This window comes from Hyla sarda, chromosome 1 (assembly GCF_029499605.1).
Source record: "Hyla sarda isolate aHylSar1 chromosome 1, aHylSar1.hap1, whole genome shotgun sequence".
Classification (NCBI taxonomy): Eukaryota; Metazoa; Chordata; class Amphibia; order Anura; family Hylidae; genus Hyla; species Hyla sarda.
In genome coordinates this window covers 261535895-261558089 of record NC_079189.1, presented here as the reverse complement: position 1 = coordinate 261558089, position 22195 = coordinate 261535895, and the positions used below count along the sequence as shown (strand labels likewise).

Here is a 22195-nt window from a genome sequence, read left to right as displayed (position 1 = left end):
TAAGCATCAATAAATATTTTTTTAATCGGAGAGGAAGGCGGCAACAGAGCAAAATGTCAATGGCACCTTGGATTGCCAGCCAGTCTCCCATGCCGGTAACTGCAGGGCAGCAGTCTGTGATCTGAGGAGAGCAGGCACGTTCAGGCTTAGGATGGCCGTTGACAGCTTCACACCCTGTATATTGTGGCCATCCTAAGCTTAACGCGCCTGCTCTCGTCAGATCGCAGACTGGTACAGATCTTAGGGCCCGGTAAGTACCGGCATTGGACACTGGCTGGGAATCCCGGCTGCCGTTGACATTTTGCTCTGTTGCCGCCTTCCGTTCCGATTCCGAAAAGGATTTATTGATGCTTAAATGCACAGTATACAAAGTGTGAAGCTGTCAACGGCCATCCTAAGCTGAACGCGCCTGCTCTCGTCAGAACGCAGACTGCTACCCAGCTTAGGGCCTGGTAAGTACCAGCATGGGAGACTGGCTGGGAATCCCGGGTGCAGTTGACATTTTAATCTGTTGCCGCCTTCCGCTCCGATTCGGAAAAGGATTTATTGATGCTTAAATCCAAAATATACAGGGTGTGAAGCTGTCAACGGCCATCCTAAGCTGAACGTGCCTGCTCTCCTCAGATCGCAGACTGCTGCCCGGCAGATACCGGCATGGGAGACTGGCTGGCAATCCAAGGTGCCATTCACATTTTGCTCTGTTGCCGCCTTCCTCTCCGATTAATAAAAATATTTATTGATTCTTAAATCCACAATATACAAGCCATGAAGATGTCAACGGCCATCCTAAGCAGAACGCGCCTGCTCTCGTCAGATCGCAGACTGCTTCCCAGCTTAGGGCCCGGTAAGTACTGGCATGGGAGACTGGCTGGGAATCCCGGGTGAAGTTGACATTTTAATCTGTTGCCGCCTTTCGCTCCGATTTGGAAAAGGATTTATTGATGCTTAAATGCACAGTATAAAGGGCGTGAAGCTGTCAACGGCCATCCGAAGCTGTCAACGGCCATCCTAAGCTGAATGCGCCTGTTCTTGTCAGATTGCAGACTGCTATCCAGCTTAGGGCCTGGTAAGTACCAGCATGGGAGACTGGCTGGAAATCCCGGGTGCAGTTGACATTTTGCTCTGTTTCTGCTTTGATTCCGAAAAGGATTTATTGATGCTTAAATGCACAGTATAAAAAGCATGAAGCTGTCAATGGCCATCCTAAGCTGAACGCGCCTGAACGCGCAGACTGGTACAGATCTTAGGGCCCGGTAAGTACCGGCATGGGACACTGGCTGGGAATCCCGGCTGCCGTTGACATTTTGCTCTGTTGCCTCCTTCCGTTCTGATTCCGAAAAGGATTTATTGATGCTTAAATGCACAGTATACAAAGTGTGAAGCTGTCAACGGCCATCCTAAGCTGAACGCACCTGCTCTTGTCAAATTGCAGACTGCTACCCAGCTTAGGGTCCAGTAAGTACTGGCATGGGAGACTGACTGGGAATCCCGGATGCCGTTGACATTTTGCTCTATTGCTGCCTTCCGCTCCGATTCCGAAAATAATTTATTGATGCTTAAATCCACAGTATACAAGGTGCAGTTGACATTTTGCTCTGTTGCCGCCTTCCTCTCCGATTCCGAAAAGGATTTATTGATGCTTAAATACACAGTATACAGGGTGTGAAGATGTCTATGGCCATCCTAAGCTGAATGCGCCTGTTCTCGTCAGATTGCAGACTGCTACCCAGCTTCGGGCCTGGTAAGTACCAGCATGGGAGACTGGCTGGGAATCCCGGGTGCAGTTGACATTTTGCTCTGTTTCTGCTCCGATTCCGAAAATTATTTATTGATGCTTAAATCCACAGTATACAAAGTGTGAAGCTGTCAACGGCCATCCTAAGCTGAACACGCCTGCTCTTGTCAGATCGCAGACTGCTACCCAGCTTAGGGCCTGGTAAGTACCAGCATGGTAGACTGGCTGGAATCCCGGGTGCAGTTGACATTTTAATCTGTTGCCGCCTTCCGCTCCGATTCGGAAAAGGATTTATTGATGCTTAAATCCACAATATACAGGGTGTGAAGCTGTCAACGGCCATCCTAAGCTGAACGTGTCTGCTCTCCTCAGATCGCAGACTGCTGCCCGGCAGATACCGGCGTGGGAGACTGGCTGGCAATCCAAGGTGCCATTGACATTTTGCTCTGTTGCCGCCTTCCTCTCCGATTAATAAAAATATTTATTGATGCTTAAATCCACAATATACAAGACGTGAAGATGTCAACGGCCATCCTAAGCTGAACGCGCCTGCTCTCGTCAGATCGCAGACTGCTACCCAGCTTAGGGCCCAGTAAGTTCCGGCATGGGAGACTGGCTGGGAATCCCGGGTGCAGTTGACATTTTGCTCTGTTGCCGCCTTCCGTTCCGATTCCGAAAAGGATTAATTGATGCTTAAATGCACAGTATAAAAAGCATGAAGCTGTCAATGGCCATCCTAAGCTGAACGCGCCTGCTCTCGTCAGATCGCAGACGGCTACCCAGCTTAGGGCCCGGTAAGTACCGGCATGGGACACTGGCTGGGAATCCCGGCTGCCGTTGACATTTTGCTCTGTTGCCGCCTTCCGTTCCGATTCCGAAACGGATTTATTGATGCTTAAATGCACAGTATACAAAGTGTGAAGCTGTCAACGGTCATCCTAAGCTGAACTCGCCTGCTCTCGTCAGATTGCAGACTGCTACCCAGTTTAGGGCCTGGTAAGTACCAGCATGGGAGACTGGCTGGGAATCCCGGGTGCAGTTGACATTTTAATCTGTTGCCGCCTTCCGCTCCGATTCGGAAAAGGATTTATTGATGCTTAAATGCACAGTATAAAGGGTGTGAAGCTGTCAACGGCCATCCTAAGCTTAACGCGCCTGCTCTCGTCAGATCGCAGACTGGTACAGATCTTAGGGCCCGGTAAGTACCGGCATGGGACACTGGCTGGGAATCCCGGCTGCCGTTGACATTTTGCTCTGTTGCCGCCTTCCGTTCCGATTCGGAAAAGGATTTATTGATGCTTAAATGCACAGTATAAAGGACAAGAAGATGTCAACGGCCAACCTAAGCTGAACGCGCCTGCTCTCGTCAGATCGCAGACTGCTTCCCAGCTTAGGGCCCGGTAAGTACCAGCATGGGAGACTGACTGGGAATCCCAGGTGTCGTTGCCATTTTGCTCTGTTGCCGCCTTCCGCTCCGATTCCGTAAAGGATTTATTGATGCTTAAATCCACAGTATACAGGGTGTGAAGGTGTCTACGGCCATCCTAAGCTGAATGTGTCTGTTCTCGTCAGATCGCAGATTGCTACCCAGCTTCGGGCCTGGTAAGTACCAGCATGGGAGACTGGCTGGGAATCCCAGGTGCAGTTGACATTGTGCTCTGTTTCTGCTCCGATTCCGAAGCTGTCGACAGCCATCCTAAGCTTAACGTGCCTGCTCTCGTCAGATCGCAGACTGGTACAGATCTTAGGGCCCGGTAAGTACCGGCATTGGACACTGGCTGGGAATCCCGGCTGCCGTTGACATTTTGCTCTGTTGTCGCCTTCCGTTCCGATTCCGAAAAGGATTTATTGATGCTTAAATGCACAGTATACAAAGTGTGAAGCTGGCAACGGCCATCCTAAGCTGAACGCGCCTGCTCTCGTCAGATCGCAGACTGCTACCCAGCTTAGGGCCTGCTAAGTACCAGCATGAGAGACTGGCTGGGAATCCCGGGTGCAGTTGACATTTTAATCTGTTGCCGCCTTCCGCTCCGATTCGGAAAAGGATTTATTGATGCTTAAATCCACCATATACAGGGTGTGAAGCTGTCAACGGCCATCCTAAGCTGAACGTGCCTGCTCTCCTCAGATCGCAGACTGCTGCCCGGCAGATACCGAAAAGGATTTATTGATACTTAAATGCACAGTATAAAGGGCGAGAAGCTGTCAACGGCCATCCTAAGCTGAACGCGCCTGCTCTCGTCAGATCGCAGACTGCTACCCAGCTTAGGGCCCGGTAAGTTCCAGCATGGGAGACTGGCTGGGAATCCCAGGTGTCGTTGACATTTTGCTCTGTTGCCGCCTTCCGCTCCGATTCCGAAAAGGATTTATCGATGTTTAAATCCACAGTATACAGTATACAGTATACAGCATACAGTATACAGGATGTGATGATGTCTACGGCAATCCTAAGCTGAATGCTCCTGTTCTCGTCAGATCGCAGACTGCTACCCAGCTTCAGGCCTGGTAAGTACCAGCATGGGAGACTGGCTGGGAATCCCGGGTGCAGTTGACATTTTGCTTTGTTTCTGCTTCGATTCCGAAAATTATTTATTGATGCTTAAATCCACAGTATACAAAGTGTGAAGCTGTCAATGGCCATCCTAAGCTCAACTCGCCTGCTCTCGTCAGATCGCAGACTGCTACCCAGCTTAGGGCCCGGTAAGTACCAGCATGGGAGACTGGCTGGCAATCCAATGTGCTATTGACATTTTGATCTGTTGCCGCCTTCCTCTCCGATTAAAAAAAATATTTATTGATGCTTAAATGCACAGTATAAAAAGCATGAAGATGTCAACGGCTATCCTAAGCTGAACGCGCCTGCACTCGTCAGATCGCAGATTGCTACCCAGCTTAGGGCCCGGTAAGTACTGGCATGGGAGACTGGCTGGGAATCCCGGGTGCCGTTGACATTTTGCTCTATTGCTGCCTTCCGCTCCGATTCCGAAAAGAATTTATTGATGCTTAAATCCACAGTATACAAGGTGTGAAGCTGTCGACGGCCATCCTAAGCTTAACGGGCCTGCTCTCGTCAGATCGCAGACTGGTACAGATCTTAGGGCCCGGTAAGTACAGGCATGGGACACTGGCTGGGAATCCCGGCTGCCGTTGACATTTTGCTCTGTTGCCGCCTTCCGTTCCGATTCCGAAAAGGATTTATTGATGCCTAAATGCACAGTATAAAGGGCGAGAAGCTGTCTACGGCCATCCTAAGCTGAATGCGCCTGTTCTCGTCAGATCGCAGACTGCTACCCAGCTTCGGGCCTGGTAAGTACCAGCATGGGAGACTGGCTGGGAATCCCAGGTGTTGTTGACATTTTGCTCTGTAGCCGCCTTCCGCTTCCATTCCGAAAAGGATTTATTGATGCTTAAATCCACAGTATACAGGGTGTGAAGCCGTCTACGGCAATTCTAAGCTGAATGTGGCTGTTCTTGTCAGATCGCAGACTGCTGCCCGGCAAGTACGGGCATGGGAGACTGGCTGGCAATCCAAGGTGCTATTGACATTTTGCTCTGTTGCCGCCTTCCTCTCCGATTCCGAAAAGGATTTATTGATGCTTAAATGCACAGTATAAAAAGCATGAAGCTGTCAATGGCCATCCTAAGCGGAACGCGCCTGCTCTCGTCAGATCGCAGACGGCTACCCAGCTTAGGGCCCGGTAAGTACTGGCATGGGAGACTGGCTGGGAATCCCGGGTGCTGTTGACATTTTGCTCTATTGCTGCCTTCCGCTCCGATTCCGAAAATAATTTATTGATGCTTAAATCCACAGTATACAAGGTGTAAAGCTGTCGACGGCCATCCTAAGCTTAACGGGCCTGCTCTCGTCAGATCGCAGACTGGTACAGATCTTAGGGCCCGGTAAGTACCGGCATGGGACACTGGCTGGGAATCCCGGCTGCCGTTGACATTTTGCTCTGTTGCCGCCTTCCGTTCCGATTCCGAAAAGGATTTATTGATGCTTAAATACACAGTATACAAAGTGTGAAGCTGTCAACGGCCATCCTAAGCTGAACGCGCCTGCTCTAGTCAGATCGCAGACTGCTGCCCAGCTTAGGGCCTGGTAAGTACCAGCATGGGAGACTGGCTGGGAATCCCGGGTGCAGTTGACATTTTAATCTGTTGCCGCCTTCCGATCCAATTCGGAAAATGATTTATTGATGCTTAAATGCACAGTATAAAGGGCGTGAAACTGTCAACGGCCATCCTAAGCTGAAAGCGCCAGCTCTCGTCAGATCGCAGACTGCTACCCAGCTTAGGGCCCGGTAAGTACCAGCATGGGAGACTGGCTGAGAATCCCAGGTGTTGTTGATATTTTGCTCTGTAGCCGCCTTCCGCTCCGATTCCGAAAAGGATTTATTGATGCTTAAATCCACAGTATACAGGGTGTGAAGCCGTCTACGGCTATCCTAAGCTGAATGTGCCTGTTCTTGTCAGATCGCAGACTGCTGCCGGGCAAGTACGGGCATGGGAGACTGGCTGGCAATCCAAGGTGCTATTGACATTTTGCTCTGTTGCCGCCTTCCTCTCCGATTCCGAAAAGGATTTATTGATGCTTAAATGCACAGTATAAAAAGCATGAAGCTGTCAATGGCCATCCTAAGCTGAACGCGCCTGCTCTCGTCAGATTGCAGACTGCTACCCAGCTTAGGGCCCGGTAAGTACGGGCATGGGAGACTGGCTGGCAATCCAAGGTGCTATTGACATTTTGCTCTGTTGCCGCCTTCCTCTCCGATTCCGAAAATTATTTATTGATGCTTAAATCCACAGTATACAAAGTGTGAAGCTGTCAACGGCCATCCTAAGCTGAACGCGCCTGCTCTCGTCAGACCGCAGACTGCTACCCAGCTTAGGGCCCGGTAAGTACCAGCATGGGAGACTGGCTGGGAATCCCAGGTGTTGTTGACATTTTGCTCTGTAGCCGCCTTCCGCTTCGATTCCGAAAAGGATTTATTGATGCTTAAATCCACAGTATACAGGGTGTGAAGCCGTCTACGGCTAACCTAAGCTGAATGTGCCTGTTCTTGTCAGATCGCAGACTGCTGCCCGGCAAGTACGGGCATGGGAGACTGGCTGGCAATCCAAGGAACTGTTGACATTTTGCTCTGTTGCCGCCTTCCTCTCCGATTCCGAAAAGGATTTATTGATGCTTAAATGCACAGTATACAGGGTATGAAGATGTCTACGGCCATCCTAAGCCTGAACGTGCCTGCTCTCCTCAGATCGCAGACTGCTGCCCGGCAGTTACCGGCATGGGAGACTGGCTGGGAATCCCGGGTGCAGTTGACATTTTAATCTGTTGCCGCCTTCCGCTCCGATTCGGAAAAGGATTTATTGATGCTTAAATCCACAATATACAGGGTGTGAAGCTGTCAACGGCCATCCTAAGCCTGAACGTGCCTGCTCTCCTCAGATCGCAGACTGCTGCCCGGCATGGGAGAATGGCTGGCAATCCAAGGTGCCATTGACATTTTGCTCTGTTGCCGCCTTCCTCTCCGATTAAAAAAATATTTATTGATGCTTAAATCCACAATATACAAGGCGTGAAGATGTCAACTGCCATCCTAAGCTGAACGTGCCTGCTCTCGTCAGATCACAGACTGCTACCCAGCTTAGGGCCTGGTAAGTACCAGCATGGGAGACTGGCTGGGAATCCCAGGTGCAGTTGACATTTTAATCTGTTGCCGCCTTCCGCTCCGATTCGGAAAATGATTTATTGATGCTTAAATGCACAGTATAAAGGGTGTGAAGCTGTCAACGGCCATCCTAAGCTGAACGCGCCTGCTCTCGTCAGATCGCAGACTGCTACCCAGCTTAGGGCCCGGTAAGTACTGGCATGGGAGACTGGCTGGGAATCCCGGGTGCCGTTGACATTTTGCTCTATTGCTGCCTTCCGCTCCGATTCCGAAAAGAATTTATTGATGCTTAAATCCACAATATACAGGGTGTGAAGCTGTCAACGGCCATCCTAAGCCTGAACTTGCCTGCTCTCCTCAGATCACAGACTGCTGCCCGGCAGATACCGGCATGGGAGACTGGCTGGCAATCCAAGGTGCCATTGACATTTTGCTCTGTTGCCGCCTTCTTCTCCGATTAATAAAAATATTTATTGATGCTTAAATCCACAATATAGAAGGCGTAAAGATGTCAACGGCCATCCTAAGCTGAACGCGCCTGCTCTCGTCAGATCGCAGACTGCTACACAGCTTAGGGCCCAGTAAGTACCGGCATGGGAGACTGGCTGGGAATCCTGGGTGCAGTTGACATTTTGCTCTGTTGCCGCCTTCCGCTCCGATTCGGAAAATGATTTATTGATGCTTAAATGCACAGTATAAAGGGCGTGAAGCTGTCAACGGCCATCCTAAGCTGAATGCGCCTGCTCTCGTCAGATCGCAGACTGATACCCAGCTTAGGGCGCGGTAAGTACTGGCATGGGAGACTGGCTGGGAATCCCGGTCGCCGTTGACATTTTGCTCTATTGCTGCCTTCCGCTCCAATTCCGAAAATAATTTATTGATGCTTAAATCCACAGTATACAAGGTGTGAAGCTGTCGACGGCCATCCTAAGCTTAACGCGCCTGCTCTCGTCAGATCGCAGACTGGTACAGATCTTAGGGCCCGGTAAGTACCGGCATGAAACACTGGCTGGGAATCCCAGCTGCCGTTGACATTTTGCTCTGTTGACGCCTTCCGTTCCGATTCCGAAAAGGATTTATTGATGCTTAAATGCACAGTATAAAGGGCGAGAAGCTGTCAACGGCCATCCTAAGCTGAACGCGCCTGCTCTCGTCAGATCGCAGACTGCTACCCAGCTTAGGGCCCGATAAGTACCAGCATGGGAGACTGGATGGGAATCCCAGGTGTCGTTGACATTTTGTTCTGTTGCCGCCTTCCGCTCCGATTCCGAAAAGGATTTATTGATGCTTAAATCCACAGTATACAGGGCGTGAAGATGTCTACGGCCATCCAAAGCTGAACGCGCCTGCTCTCGTCAGATCGCAGACTGCTACCCAGCTTAGGGCCCAGTAAGTACCGGCATGGGAGACTGGCTGGGAATCCCGGGTGCAGTTGACATTTTGCTCTGTTGCCGCCTTCCGTTCCGATTCTGAAAAGGATTTATTGATGCTTAAATGCACAGTATAAAAAGCATGAAGCTGTCAATGGCCATGCTAAGCTGAACGCGCCTGCTCTCGTCAGATCGCAGACTGATACCCAGCTTAGGGCGCGGTAAGTACTGGCATGGGAGACTGGCTGGGAATCCCGGTCGCCATTGACATTTTGCTCTATTGCTGCCTTCCGCTCTGATTCCGAAAATAATTTATTGATGCTTAAATCCACAGTATACAAGGTGTGAAGCTGTCTACGGCCATCCTAAGCTTAACGCGCCTGCTCTCGTCAGATCGCAGACTGGTACAGATCTTAGGGCCCGGTAAGTACCGGCATGGGACACTGGCTGGGAATCCCGGCTGCCGTTGACATTTTGCTCTGTTGCCGCCTTCCGTTCCGATTCCGAAAAGGATTTATTGATGCTTAAATCCACAGTATACAGGGTGTGAAGCCGTCTACGGCTATCCTAAGCTGATTGTGCCTGTTCTTGTCAGATCGCAGACTGCTGCCCGGCAAGTACGGACATGGGAGACTGGCTGGCAATCCAAGGTGCTATTGACATTTTGCTCTGTTGCCGCCTTCCTCTCCGATTCCGAAAAGGATTTATTGATGCTTAAATGCACAGTATAAAAAGCACGAAGCTGTCAATGGCCATCCTAAGCTGAACGCGCCTGCTCTCGTCAGATCGCAGACTGCTATCCAGCTTAGGGCCTGGTAAGTATTGGCATTGGAGACTGGCTGGGAATCCAGGGTGCCGTTGACATTTTGCTCTATTGCTGCATTCCGCTCCGATTCCGAAAAGAATTTATTGATGCTTAAATCCACAGTATACAAGGTGTAAAGCTGTCGACGGCCATCCTAAGCTTAACGCGCCTGCTCTCGTCAGATCGCAGACTGGTACAGATCTTAGGGCCCGGTAAGTACCAGCATGGGAGACTGGCTGGGAATCCTGGGTGCAGTTGACATTTTAATCTGTTGCCGCCTTCCGATCCAATTCGGAAAAGGATCTATTGATGCTTAAATCCGCAATATACAGGGTGTGAAGCTGTCAACGGCCATCCTAAGCCTGAACGTGCCTGCTCTCCTCAGATCGCAGACTGCTGCCCGGCAGATACCGGCATGGGAGACTGGCTGGCAATCCAAGGTGTCATTGACATTTTGCTCTGTTGCCGTCTTCTTCTCCGATTAATAAAAATATTTATTGATGCTTAAATCCACAATATACAAGGCGTAAAGATGTCAACGGCCATCCTAAGCTGAACGCGACTGCTCTCGTCAGATCGCAGACTGCTACTCAGCTTAGGGCCCAGTAAGTACCGGAATGGGAGACTGGCTGGGAATCCCGATTGCAGTTGACATTTTGCTCTGTTGCCGCCTTCCGCTCCGATTCGGAAAATGATTTATTGATGCTTAAATCCACAGTATACAAGGTGTGAAGCTGTCGACGGCCATCCTAAGCTTAACGCGCCAGCTCTCATCAGATCGCAGACTGGTACAGATCTTAGGGCCCGGTAAGTATCGGCATGAGACACTGGCTGGGAATCCCGGCTGCCGTTGACATTTTGCTCTGTTGCCGCCTTCCGCTCCGATTCCGAAAAGGATTTATTGATGCTTAAATGCACAGTATACAAAGTGTGAAGTTGTCAACGGCCATCCTAAGCCTGAACGTGCCTGCTCTCCTCAGATCACAGACTGCTGCCCGGCAGATATCGGCATGGGAGACTGGCTGGGAATCCCAGGTGTCGTTGACATTTTGCTCTGTTGCCGCCTTACGCTCCGATTCCGAAAAGGATTTATTGATGCTTAAATCCACAGTATACAGGGTGTGAAGATGTCTACGGCCATCCTAAGCTGAATGCGCCTGTTCTCGTCAGATCGCAGACTGCTACCCAGCTTCGGACCTGGTAAGTACCAGCATGGGAGACTGGCTGGGAATCCCGGGTGCAGTTGACATTTTAATCTGTTGCCGCCTTCCGCTCCGATTCGGAAAAGGATTTATTGATGCTTAAATCCACAATATAAAGGGTGTGAAGCTGTCAACGGCCATCCTAAGCTGAACGCGCCTGCTCTCGTCAGATCGCAGACTGCTACCCAGCTTAGGGCCTGGTAAGTACCAGCATGGGAGACTGGCTGGGAATCCCGGGTGCAGTTGACATTTTAATCTGTTGCCGCCTTCCGCTCCGATTCGGAAAAGGATTTATTGATGCTTAAATCCACAATATAAAGGGTGTGAAGCTGTCCACGGCCATCCTAAGCCTGAACGTGCCTGCTCTCCTCAGATCGCAGACTGCTGCCCGGCAGATACCGGCATGGGAGACTGGCTGGCAATCCAAGGTGCCATTGACATTTTGCTCTGTTGCCGCCTTCCTCTCCGATTAATAAAAATATTTATTGATGCTTAAATCCACAATATACAAGGCATGAAGATGTCAACGGCCATCCTAAGCTGAACGTGCCTGCTCTCGTCAGATCGCAGACTGCTACCCAGCTTAGGGCGCAATAAGTACCGGCATGGGAGACTGGCTGGGAATCCCAGGTGTTGTTGACATTTTGCTCTGTAGCCGCCTTCCGCTCCGATTCCGAAAAGGATTTATTGATGCTTAAATCCACAGTATACAGGGTGTGAAGCCGTCTACGGCTATCCTAAGCTGAATGTGCCTGTTCTTGTCAGATCGCAGACTGCTGCCCGGCAAGTATGGGCATGGGAGTCTGGCTGGCAATCCAAGGTGCTATTGACATTTTGCTCTGTTGCCGCCTTCCTCTCCGATTCCGAAAAGGATTTATTGATGCTTAAATGCACAATATACAGGGTGTGAATGAAGCTGTCAACGGCCATCCTAAGCCTGAACGTGCCTGCTCTCCTCAGATCGCAGACTGCTGCCCGGCAGTTACCGGCATGGGAGACTGGCTGGCAATCCAAGGTGCCATTGACATTTTGCTCTGTTGCCGCCTTCCTCTCCGATTAAAAAAATATTTATTGATGCTTAAATCCACAATATACAAGGCGTGAAGCTGTCAATGGCCATGCTAAGCTGAACGCGCCTGCTCTCGTCAGATCGCAGACTGCTACCCAGCTTAGGGCCCGGTAAGTACTGGCATGGGAGACTGGCTAGGAATCCCGGTCGCCGTTGACATTTTGCTCTATTGCTGCCTTCCGCTCCGATTCCGAAAAAAATTTATTGATGCTTAAATCCACAGTATACAAGGTGTGAAGCTGTCGACGGCCATCCTAAGCTTAACGCGCCTGCTCTCGTCAGATCGCAGACTGATACAGATCTTAGGGCCCAGTAAGTACCGGCATGGGACACTGGCTGGGAATCCCGGCTGCCGTTGACATTTTGCTCTGTTGCCGCCTTCCGTTCCGATTCCGAAAAGGATTTATTGATGCCTAAATGCACAGTATAAAGGGCGAGAAGCTGTCAACGGCCATCCTAAGCTGAACGCGCCTGCTCTCGTCAGATCGCAGACTGCTACCCAGCTTAGGGCCCGGTAAGTACCAGCATGGGAGACTGGCTGGGAATCCCAGGTGTCGTTGACATTTTGCTCTGTTGCCGCCTTCCGCTCCGATTCCGAAAAGGATTTATTGATGCTTAAATCCACAGTATACAAAGTGTGAAGCTGTCAACGGCCATCCTAAGCTGAACGCGCCTGCTCTCGTCAGATCGTAGACTGCTACCCAACTTAGGGCCTGGCAAGTACCAGCATGGTAGACTGGCTGGAATCCCGGGTGCAGTTGACATTTTAATCTGTTGCCGCCTTCCGCTCCGATTCGGAAAAGGATTTATTGATGCTTAAATCCACAATATACAGGGTGTGAAGCTGTCAACGGCCATCCTAAGCTGAATGTGTCTGCTCTCCTCATATCGCAGACTGCTGCCCGGCAGATACCGGCGTGGGAGACTGGCTGGCAATCCAAGGTGCGGAGCGGAAGGCAGCAATAGAGCAAAATGTCAACGGCACCTGGGATTCCCAGCCAGTCTCCCATGCCAGTACTTACTGGGCCCTAAGCTGGGTAGCAGTCTGCGATCTGGCGAGAGCAGGCGCATTCAGCTTAGGATGGCCATTGACAGCTTCATGCTTTTTATACTGTGCATTTAAGCATCAATAAATCCCTTTCGGAATCGGAGAGGAAGGCGGCAACAGAGCAAAATGTCAATAGCACCTTGGATTGCCAGCCAGTCTCCCATGCCCGTACTTGCCAGGCAGCAGTCTGTGATCTGACAAGAACAGGCACATTCAGCTTAGGATAGCCGTAGACGGCTTCACGCCCTGTATACTGTGGATTTAAGCATCAATAAATCCTTTTCGGAATCGGAGCGGAAGGTGGCTACAGAGCAAAATGTCAACAACACCTGGGATTCCCAGCCAGTCTCCCATGCTGGTACTTACCGGGCCCTAAGCTGGGTAGCAGTCTGAGATCTGACAAGAGCAGGCGCCTTCAGCTTAGGATGGCCGTTGACAGCTTCACATTTTGTATACTGTGGATTTAAGCATCAATAAATAATTTTCGGAATCGGAGCAGAAACAGAGCAAAATGTCAACTGCACCCGGGAATCCCAGCCAGTCTCCCATGCTTGTACTTACCAGTCCCGAAGCTGGGAAGCAGTCTGCGATCTGACGAGAACAGGCGCATTCAGCTTAGGATGGCCGTAGACATCTTCACACCCTGTATACTGTGGATTTAAGCATCAATAAATCCTTTTCGGAATCGGAGCGTAAGGCGGCAACAGAGCAAAATGTCAACGGCAGCCGGGATTCCCAGCCAGTGTCCCATGCCGGTACTTACCGGGCCCTAAGATCTGTACCAGTCTGCGATCTGACGAGAGCAGGCGTGTTCAGCTTAGGATGGCCGTTTACAGCTTCTCGCCCTTTATACTGTGCATTTAAGCATCAATAAATCCTTTTCGGAATCGGAACGGGAGGCGGCAACAGAGCAAAATGTCAACGGCAGCCGGGATTCCCAGCCAGTGTCTCATGCCGGTACTTACCGGGCCCTAAGATCTGTACCAGTCTGCGATCTGACGAGAGCAGTCGCGTTAAGCTTAGGATGGCCGTCGACAGCTTCACACCTTGTATACTGTGGATTTAAGCATCAATAAATTATTTTCGGAATCGGAGCGGAAGGCAGCAATAGAGCAAAATGTCAACGGCACCCGGGATTCCCAGCCAGTCTCCCATGCCAGTACTTACTGGGCCCTAAGCTGGGTAGCAGTCTGCGATCTGACGAGAGCAGGCGCGTTCAGATTAGGATGGCCATTGACAGCTTCATGCTTTTTATACTGTGCATTTAAGCATCAATAAATCCTTTTCGGAATCGGAGAGGAAGGCGGCAACAGATCAAAATGTCAATAGCACCTTGGATTGCCAGCCAGTCTCCCATGCCCGTACTTGCCGGGCAGCAGTCTGCGATCTGACAAGAACAGGCACATTCAGCTTAGGATAGCCGTAGACGGCTTCACACCCAGTATACTGTGGATTTAAGCATCAATAAATCCTTTTCGGAATCGGAGCGGAAGGCGGCTTCAGAGCAAAATGTCAACAACACCTGGGATTCCAAGCCAGTCTCCCATGCTGGTACTTACCGGGCCCTAAGCTAGGTAGCAGTCTGCGATCTGACGAGAGCAGGCACGTTTAGCTTAGGATGGCCGTTGACAGCTTCACGCCCTTTATACTGTGCGTTTAAGCATCAATAAATCATTTTCCGAATCGGAGCGGAAGGCGGCAACAGAGCAAAATGTCAACTGCACCCGGGATTCCCAGCCAGTCTCCCATGCCGGTACTTACTGGGCCCTAAGCTGGGTAGCAGTCTGCGATCTGACGAGAGCAGGCGCGTTCAGCTTAGGATGGCCGTTTACATCTTTACGCCTTGTATATTGTGGATTTAAGCATCAATAAATATTTTTATTAATCGGAGAAGAAGGCGGCAACAGAGCAAAATGTCAATGGCACCTTGGATTGCCAGCCAGTCTCCCATGCCGGTATCTGCCGGGCAGCAGTCTGCGATTTGAGGACAGCAGGCACGTTCAGGCTTAGGATGGCCGTTGACAGCTTCACACCCTGTATATTGTGGATTTAAGCATCAATAGATCCTTTTCCGAATTGGATCGGAAGGCGGCAATAGATTAAAATTTCAACTGCACCCGGGATTCCCAGCCAGTCTCCCATGCTGGTACTTACCAGGCCCTAAGCTGGGTAGCAGTCTGCCATCTGACGAGAGCAGGCGCGTTCAGCTTAGGATGGCAGTTGACAGCTTCACACTTTGTATACTGTGCATTTAAGCATCAATAAATCCTTTTCGGAATCGGAGCGGAAGGCAGCAATAGAGCAAAATGTCAACGGCACCCGGGATTCCCAGCCAGTCTCCCATGCCAGTACTTACCGGGCCCTAAGCTGGGTAGCCGTCTGCGATCTGACAAGAGCAGGCGCGTTCAGCTTAGGATGGCCATTGACAGCTTCATGCTTTTTATACTGTGCATTTAAGCATCAATGAATCCTTTTCGGAATCGGAACGGAAGGCGGCAACAGAGCAAAATGTCAACTGCACTCGGGATTCCCAGCCAGTCACCCATGCCGGTACTTACTGGGCCCTAAGCTGGGTAGCAGTCTGCGATCTGATGAGAGCAGGCGCGTTCAGCTTAGGATGGCCGTTGACATCTTCATGCCTTGTATATTGTGGATTTAAGCATCAACAAATATTTTTATTAATCGGAGAGGAAGGCGCAACAGAGCAAAATGTCAATGGCACCTTGGATTGCCAGCCAGTCTCCCATGCCGGTAACTGCCGGGCTGCAGTCTGCGATCTGACGAGAGCAGGCACGTTCAGGCTTAGGATGGCCGTTGACAGCTTCACACCCTGTATATTGTGGATTTAAGCATCAATAAATCCTTTTCCGAATCGGAGCGGAAGGCGGCAACAGATTAAAATGTCAACTGCACCCGGGATTCCCAGCCAGTCTCCCATGCTGGTACTTACCAGGCCCTAAGCTGGGTAGCAGTCTGCGATCTGACGAGAGCAGGCACGTTAAGCTTAGGATGGCCGTTGACAGCTTCACTCTTTGTATGGATTTGTACTGGATTTAAGCATCAATAAATAATTTTCGGAATCGGAGCAGAAACAGAGCAAAATGTCAACGGCACCCGGGATTCCCAGCCAGTCTCCCATGCCAGTACTTACCGGGCCCTAAGCTGGGTAGCAGTCTGCAATCTGACGAGAGCAGGCACGTTCAGCTTAGGATGGCCGTTGACATTTTCACGACTTGTATACTGTGGATTTAAGCATCAATAAATATTTTTTTTAATCGGAGAGACAGGCGGCAACAGATCAAAATGTCAATAGCACCTTGGATTGCCAGCCAGTCTCCCATGCCCGTACTTGCCGGGCAGCAGTCTGCGATCTGACAAGAACAGGCGCATTCAGCTTTGGATAGCCGTAGACGGCTTCACACCCTGTATATTGTGGATTTAAGCATCAATAAATCCTTTTCGGAATCGGAGCAAAATGTCTACAGAGCTACAGAGCAAAATATCAACAACACCTGAGTTTCCCAGCCAGTCTCCCATGCTGGTACTTACCGGGCCCTAAGCTGGGTAGCAGTCTGCGATCTGACGAGAGCAGGCGCGTTCAGCTTAGGATGGCCGTTAACAGCATCACGCCCTTTATACTGTGCATTTAAGCATCAATAAATCCTTTTCTGAATCGGAGCGGAAGGCGGCAACAGAGCAAAATGTCAACGGCAGCCGGGATTCCCAGCCAGTGTCCCATGCCAGTACTTACCGGGCCCTAAGATCTGTACCAGTCTGCGATCTGACGAGAGCAGGCGCGTTAAGCTTAGGATGGCCGTCGACAGCTTCACACCTTGTATACTGTGGATTTAAGCATCAATAAATTATTTTCGGAATCGGAGCGGAAGGCAGCAATAGAGCAAAGTGTCAACGGCACCTGGGATTGCCAGCCAGTCTCCCCTGCCAGTACTTACCGGGCCCTAAGCTGGGTAGCAGTCTGCGATCTGACGAGAGCAGGCGCGTTCAGCTTACGATGGCCATTGACAGCTTCATGCTTTTTATACTGTGCATTTAAGCATCAATAAATCCTTTTCGGAATCGGAGAGGAAGGCGGCTACAGAGCAAAATGTCAACAACACCTGGGATTCCCAGCCAGTCTCCCATGCTGATACTTACCGGGCCCTAAGCTGGGTAGCAGTCTGCGATCTGACGAGAGCAGGCGCGTTCAGCTGAGGATGGGCGTTGACAGCTTCACACTTTGTATACTATGGATTTAAGCATCAATAAATAATTTTCGGAATCTGAGCAGAAACAGAGCAAAATGTCAACGGCAGCCGGGATTCCCAGCCAGTCTCCCATGCTGGCACTTACCAGGCCCGAAGCTGGGTAGAAGTCTGCGATCTGACGAGAACAGGCGCATTCAGCTTAGGATGGCCGTAGACATCTTCACACCCTGTATACTGTGGATTTAAGCATCAATAAATCCTTTTCGGAATCGGAGCGGAAGGCGGCAACAGAACAAAATGTCAACGACACCTGGGATTCCCAGCCAGTCTCCCATGCTGGTACTTACCGGGCCCTAAGCTGGGTAGCATTCTGCGATATGACGAGAGCAGGCGCGTTCAGCTTAGGATGGCCGTTGACAGCTTCCCGCCCTTTATACTGTGCATTTAAGCATCAATAAATCCTTTTCGGAATCGGAACGGAAGGCAGCAATAGAGCAAAATGTCAACGGCACCCGGGATTCCCAGCCAGTCTCCCATGCCAGTACTTACCGGGCCCTAAGCTGGGTAGCAGTCTGCGATCTGACGAGAGCAGGCGCGTTCAGCTTAGGATGGCCATTGACAGCTTCATGCTTTTTATACTATGCATTTAAGCATCAATAAATCCTTTTCGGAATCGGAGAGGAAGGCGGCAACAGAGCAAAATGTCAATAGCACCTTGGATTGCCAGCCAGTCTTCCATGCCCGTACTTGCCGGGCAGCAGTCTGCGATCTGACAAGAACAGGCACATTCAGCTTAGGATAGCCGTAGACGGCTTCACACCCTGTATACTGTGGATTTAAGCATCAATAAATCCTTTACGGAATCGGAGCGGAAGGCGGCAACAGAGCAAAATGTCAACGGCAGCCGGGATTCACAGCCAGTGTCCCATGCCGGTACTTACCGGGCCCTAAGATCTGTACCAGTCTGCGATCTGACGAGAGCAGGCGCGTTAAGCTTAGGATGGCCATCGACAGCTTTACACCTTGTATACTGTGGATTTAAGCATCAATAAATTCTTTTCGGAAGGCAGCAATAGAGCAAAATGTCAACGGCACCCAAGATTCCCAGCCAGTCTCCCATGCCAGTATTTGCCGGGCCCTAAGCTGGGTAGCCGTCTGCGATCTGACAAGAGCAGGCGCGTTCAGCTTAGGATGGCCATTGACAGCTTCATGCTTTTTATACTGTGCATTTAAGCATCAATAAATCCTTTTCGGAAGGCGGCAACAGAGAAAAATGTCAACTGCACCCGGGATTCCCAGCCAGTCTCCCATGCCGGTACTTACTGGGCCCTCAGCTGGGTAGCAGTCTGCGATCTGACGAGAGCAGGCGCGTTCTGCTTAGGATGGCCGTTGACATCTTCACGCCTTGTATATTGTGGATTTAAGCATCAATAAATATTTTTATTAATCGGAGAGGAAGGCGGCAACAGAGCAAAATGTCAATGGCACCTTGGATTGCCAGCCAGTCTCCCATGCCGGTAACTGCCGGGCAGCAGTCTGCGATCTGAGGAGAGCAGGCACGTTCAGGCTTAGGATGGCCGTTGACAGCTTCACACCCTGCATATTGTGGATCGAAGCATCAATAAATCCTTTTCCGAATCGGAGCGGAAGGCGGCAACAGATTAAAATGTCAACTGCACCCGGGATTCCCAGCCAGTCTCCCATGCTGGTATTTACCGGGCCCTAAGCTGGGTAGCAGTCTGCGATCTGACGAGAGCAGGTGCGTTCAGCTTAGGATGGCCGTTGACAGATTCACACTTTGTATACTGTGGATTTAAGCATCAATAAATCATTTTCGGAATCGGAGCAGAAACAGAGCAAAATGTCAACGGCAGCCGGGATTCCCAGCCAGTCTCCCATGCTGGTACTTACCAGGCCCGAAGCTGAGTAGCATTCTGCGATCTGACGAGAACAGGCGCATTCAGCTTAGGATGGCCGTAGACATCTTCACACCCTGTATACTGTGGATTTAAGCATCAATAAATACTTTTCGGAATCAGAGCGGAAGGCGGCTACAGAGCAAAATGTCAACAACACCTGGGATTCTCAGCCAGTCTCCCATGCTGGTACTTACCAGGCCCTAAGCTGGGTAGCAGTCTGCGATCTGACGGGAGCAGGCGCGTTCAGCTTAGGATGGCCGTTGACAGCTTCACGCCCTTTATACTGTGCATTTAAGCATCAATAAATCATTTTCCGAATCGGAGCGGAAGGCGGCAACAGAGCAAAATGTCAACTGCACCCGGGATTCCCAGCCAGTCTCCCATGCCGGTACTTACTGGGCCCTAAGCTAGGTAGCCGTCTGCGATCTGACGAGAGCAGGCGCGTTCAGCTTAGGATGGCCGTTGACATCTTTACGCCTTGTATATTTTGGATTTAAGCATCAATAAATATTTTTATTAATCGGAGAAGAAGGCGGCAACAGAGCAAAATGTCAATGGCACCATGGATTGCCAGCCAGTTTCCCATGCCGGTATCTGCCGGGCAGCAGTCTGCGATCTGAGGAGAGCAGGCACGTTCAGGCTTAGGATGGCCGTTGACAGCTTCACACCCTGTATATTGTGGATTTAAACATCAATAGATCCTTTTCCGAATTGGATCGGAAGGCGGCAACAGATTAAAATGTCAACTGCACCCGGGATTCCCAGCCAGTCTCCCATGCTGGTACTTACCAGGCCCTAAGCTGAGTAGCAGTCTGCGATCTGACGAGAGCAGGCGCGTTCAGCTTAGGATGGCCGTTGACAGCTTCCCACTTTGTATACTGTGGATTTAAGCATCAATAAATAATTTTCGGAATCGGAGCAGAAACAGAGCAAAATGTCCACTGCACCCGGGATTCCCAGCCAGTCTCCCATGCTGGTACTTACCAGGCCCGAAGCTGGGTAGCAGTCTGCAATTTTACGAGAACAGGCGCATTCAGCTTAGGATGGCCGTAGACATCTTCACACCCTGTATACTGTGGATTTAAGCATCAATAAATCCTTTTCGGAATCGGAGCGTAAGGCGGCAACAGAGCAAAATGTCAACGACACTTGGGATTCCCAGCCAGTCTCCCATGCTGGTACTTACCGGGCCCTAAGCTGGCTAGCAGTCTGCGATCTGACGAGAGCAGGCGCGTTCAGCTTAGGATGGCCGTTGATAGCTTCTCGCCCTTTATACTGTGCATTTAAGCATCAATAAATCCTTTTCGGAATCGGAACCGGAACGGAAGGCGGCAACAGAGCAAAATGTCAACGGCAGCCGGGATTCCCAGCCAGTGTCCCATGTCAGTACTTACCGGGCCCTAAGATCTGTACCAGTCTGCGATCTGACGAGAGCAGGCGCGTTAAGCTTAGGATGGCCGTCGACAGCTTCACACCTTGTATACTGTGGATTTAAGCATCAATAAATTCTTTTCGGAATCGGAGCGGAAGGCAGCAATAGAGCAAAATGTCAACGGCACCTGGGATTCCCAGCCAGTCTCCCATGCCAGTACTTTCCGGGCCCTAAGCTGGGAAGCAGTCTGCGATCTGACGAGAGCAGGCGCATTCAGCTTAGGATGGCCATTGACAGCTTCATGCTTTTTATACTGTGCATTTAAGCATCAATAAATCCTTTTCGGAATCGGAGAGGAAGGCGGCAACAGAGCAAAATGTCAATAGCACCTTGGATTGCCAGCCAGTCTCCCATGCCCGTACTTGCCGGGCAGCAGACTGCGATCTGACAAGAACAGGCACATTCAGCTTAGGATAGCCGTAGACGGCTTCACACCCTGTATACTGTGGATTTAAGCATCAATAAATCCTTTTCGGAATCGGAGCGGAAGGCGGCAACAGAGCAAAATGTCAACGACACCTGGGATTCCCAGCCAGTCTCCCATGCTGGTACTTTCCGGGCCCTAAGCTGGGTAGCAGTCTGCGATCTAACGAGAGCAGGCGCGTTCAGCTTAGGATGGCTGTTGTCAGCTTCTCGCCCTTTATATTGTGCATTTAAGCATCAATAAATCCTTTTCCGAATCGGAGCGGAAGGCGGCAACAGAGCAAAATGTCAACTGCACCCGGGATTCCCAGCCAGTCTCCCATGCCGGTACTTACTGGGCCCTAAGCTGGGTAGCAGTCTGCGATCTGACGAGAGCAGGCGCATTCAGCTTAGGATGGCCGTTGACATATTCACGCCTTGTATACTATGGATTTAAGCATAAATAAATATTTTTATCAATCGGAGAGGAAGGCGGCAACAGAGCAAAATGTCAATGGCACCTTGGATTGCCAGCCAGTCTCCCATGCCGCTATCTGCCGGGCAGCAGTCTGCGATCTGAGGAGAGCAGGCACGTTCAGGCTTAGGATGGCCGTTGACAGCTTCACACCCTGTATATTGTGGATTTAAGCATCAATAAATCCTTTTCCGAATCGGAGCGGAAGGCGGCAACAGATTAAATTGTCAACTGCACCCGGGATTCCCAGCCAGTCTCCCATGCTGGTACTTACCAGGCCCTAAGCTGGGTAGCAGTCTGCGATCTGACGAGAGCAGGCGCGTTCAGCTTAGGATGGCCGTTGACAGCTTCACTCTTTGTATACTGTGCATTTAAACATCAATAAATCCTTTTCGGAATCGGAACGGAAGGCGGCAACAGAGCAAAATGTCAACGGCAGCCGGGATTCCCAGCCAGTGTCCCATGCCGGTACTTACCGGGCCCTAAGATCTGTACCAGTCTGCGATCTGACGAGTGCAGGCGCGTTAAGCTTAGGATGGCCGTCGACAGCTTCACACCTTGTATACTGTGGATTTAAGCATCAATAAATTATTTTCAGAATCGGAGCGGAAGGCAGCAATAGAGCAAAATGTCAATGGCACCCGGGATTCCCAGCCAGTCTCCCATGCCAGTACTTACCGGGCCCTAAGCTGGGTAGCAGTCTGCGATCTGACGAGAGCAGGCGCGTTCAGCTTAGGATGGCCATTGACAGCTTCATGCTTTTTATACTGCGCATTTAAGCATCAATAAATCCTTTTCGGAATCGGAACGGAAGGCGGCAACAGAGCAAAATGTCAACTGCACCCGGGATTCCCAGCC

At 50.6% G+C, this 22195-nt stretch overlaps 14 pseudogenes; 9 read left to right on the top strand and 5 right to left on the bottom strand.

Annotated features, from left to right (window-relative positions):
* The first annotated feature begins 381 nt into the window (after positions 1-381).
* On the top strand, positions 382-501 carry LOC130327646 (5S ribosomal RNA; annotated as a pseudogene).
* Positions 502-4566: 4065 nt separating this feature from the next.
* Positions 4567-4686, top strand: LOC130352137 (5S ribosomal RNA; annotated as a pseudogene).
* A 1876-nt stretch (positions 4687-6562) lies between these two features.
* On the top strand, positions 6563-6682 carry LOC130329086 (5S ribosomal RNA; annotated as a pseudogene).
* An 845-nt stretch (positions 6683-7527) lies between these two features.
* LOC130320781 (5S ribosomal RNA) lies at positions 7528-7647 on the top strand (annotated as a pseudogene).
* A 273-nt stretch (positions 7648-7920) lies between these two features.
* On the top strand, positions 7921-8040 carry LOC130352130 (5S ribosomal RNA; annotated as a pseudogene).
* A 486-nt stretch (positions 8041-8526) lies between these two features.
* LOC130325958 (5S ribosomal RNA) lies at positions 8527-8646 on the top strand (annotated as a pseudogene).
* A 2270-nt stretch (positions 8647-10916) lies between these two features.
* LOC130351599 (5S ribosomal RNA) lies at positions 10917-11036 on the top strand (annotated as a pseudogene).
* Positions 11037-11895: 859 nt separating this feature from the next.
* On the top strand, positions 11896-12015 carry LOC130351984 (5S ribosomal RNA; annotated as a pseudogene).
* Positions 12016-12299: 284 nt separating this feature from the next.
* Positions 12300-12419, top strand: LOC130314336 (5S ribosomal RNA; annotated as a pseudogene).
* A 5190-nt stretch (positions 12420-17609) lies between these two features.
* LOC130315855 (5S ribosomal RNA) lies at positions 17610-17729 on the bottom strand (annotated as a pseudogene).
* Positions 17730-19173: 1444 nt separating this feature from the next.
* LOC130324305 (5S ribosomal RNA) lies at positions 19174-19293 on the bottom strand (annotated as a pseudogene).
* Positions 19294-19768: 475 nt separating this feature from the next.
* Positions 19769-19888, bottom strand: LOC130346714 (5S ribosomal RNA; annotated as a pseudogene).
* Positions 19889-21562: 1674 nt separating this feature from the next.
* On the bottom strand, positions 21563-21682 carry LOC130351590 (5S ribosomal RNA; annotated as a pseudogene).
* Positions 21683-21966: 284 nt separating this feature from the next.
* Positions 21967-22086, bottom strand: LOC130316421 (5S ribosomal RNA; annotated as a pseudogene).
* Between the last annotated feature and the right edge of the window lie 109 nt (positions 22087-22195).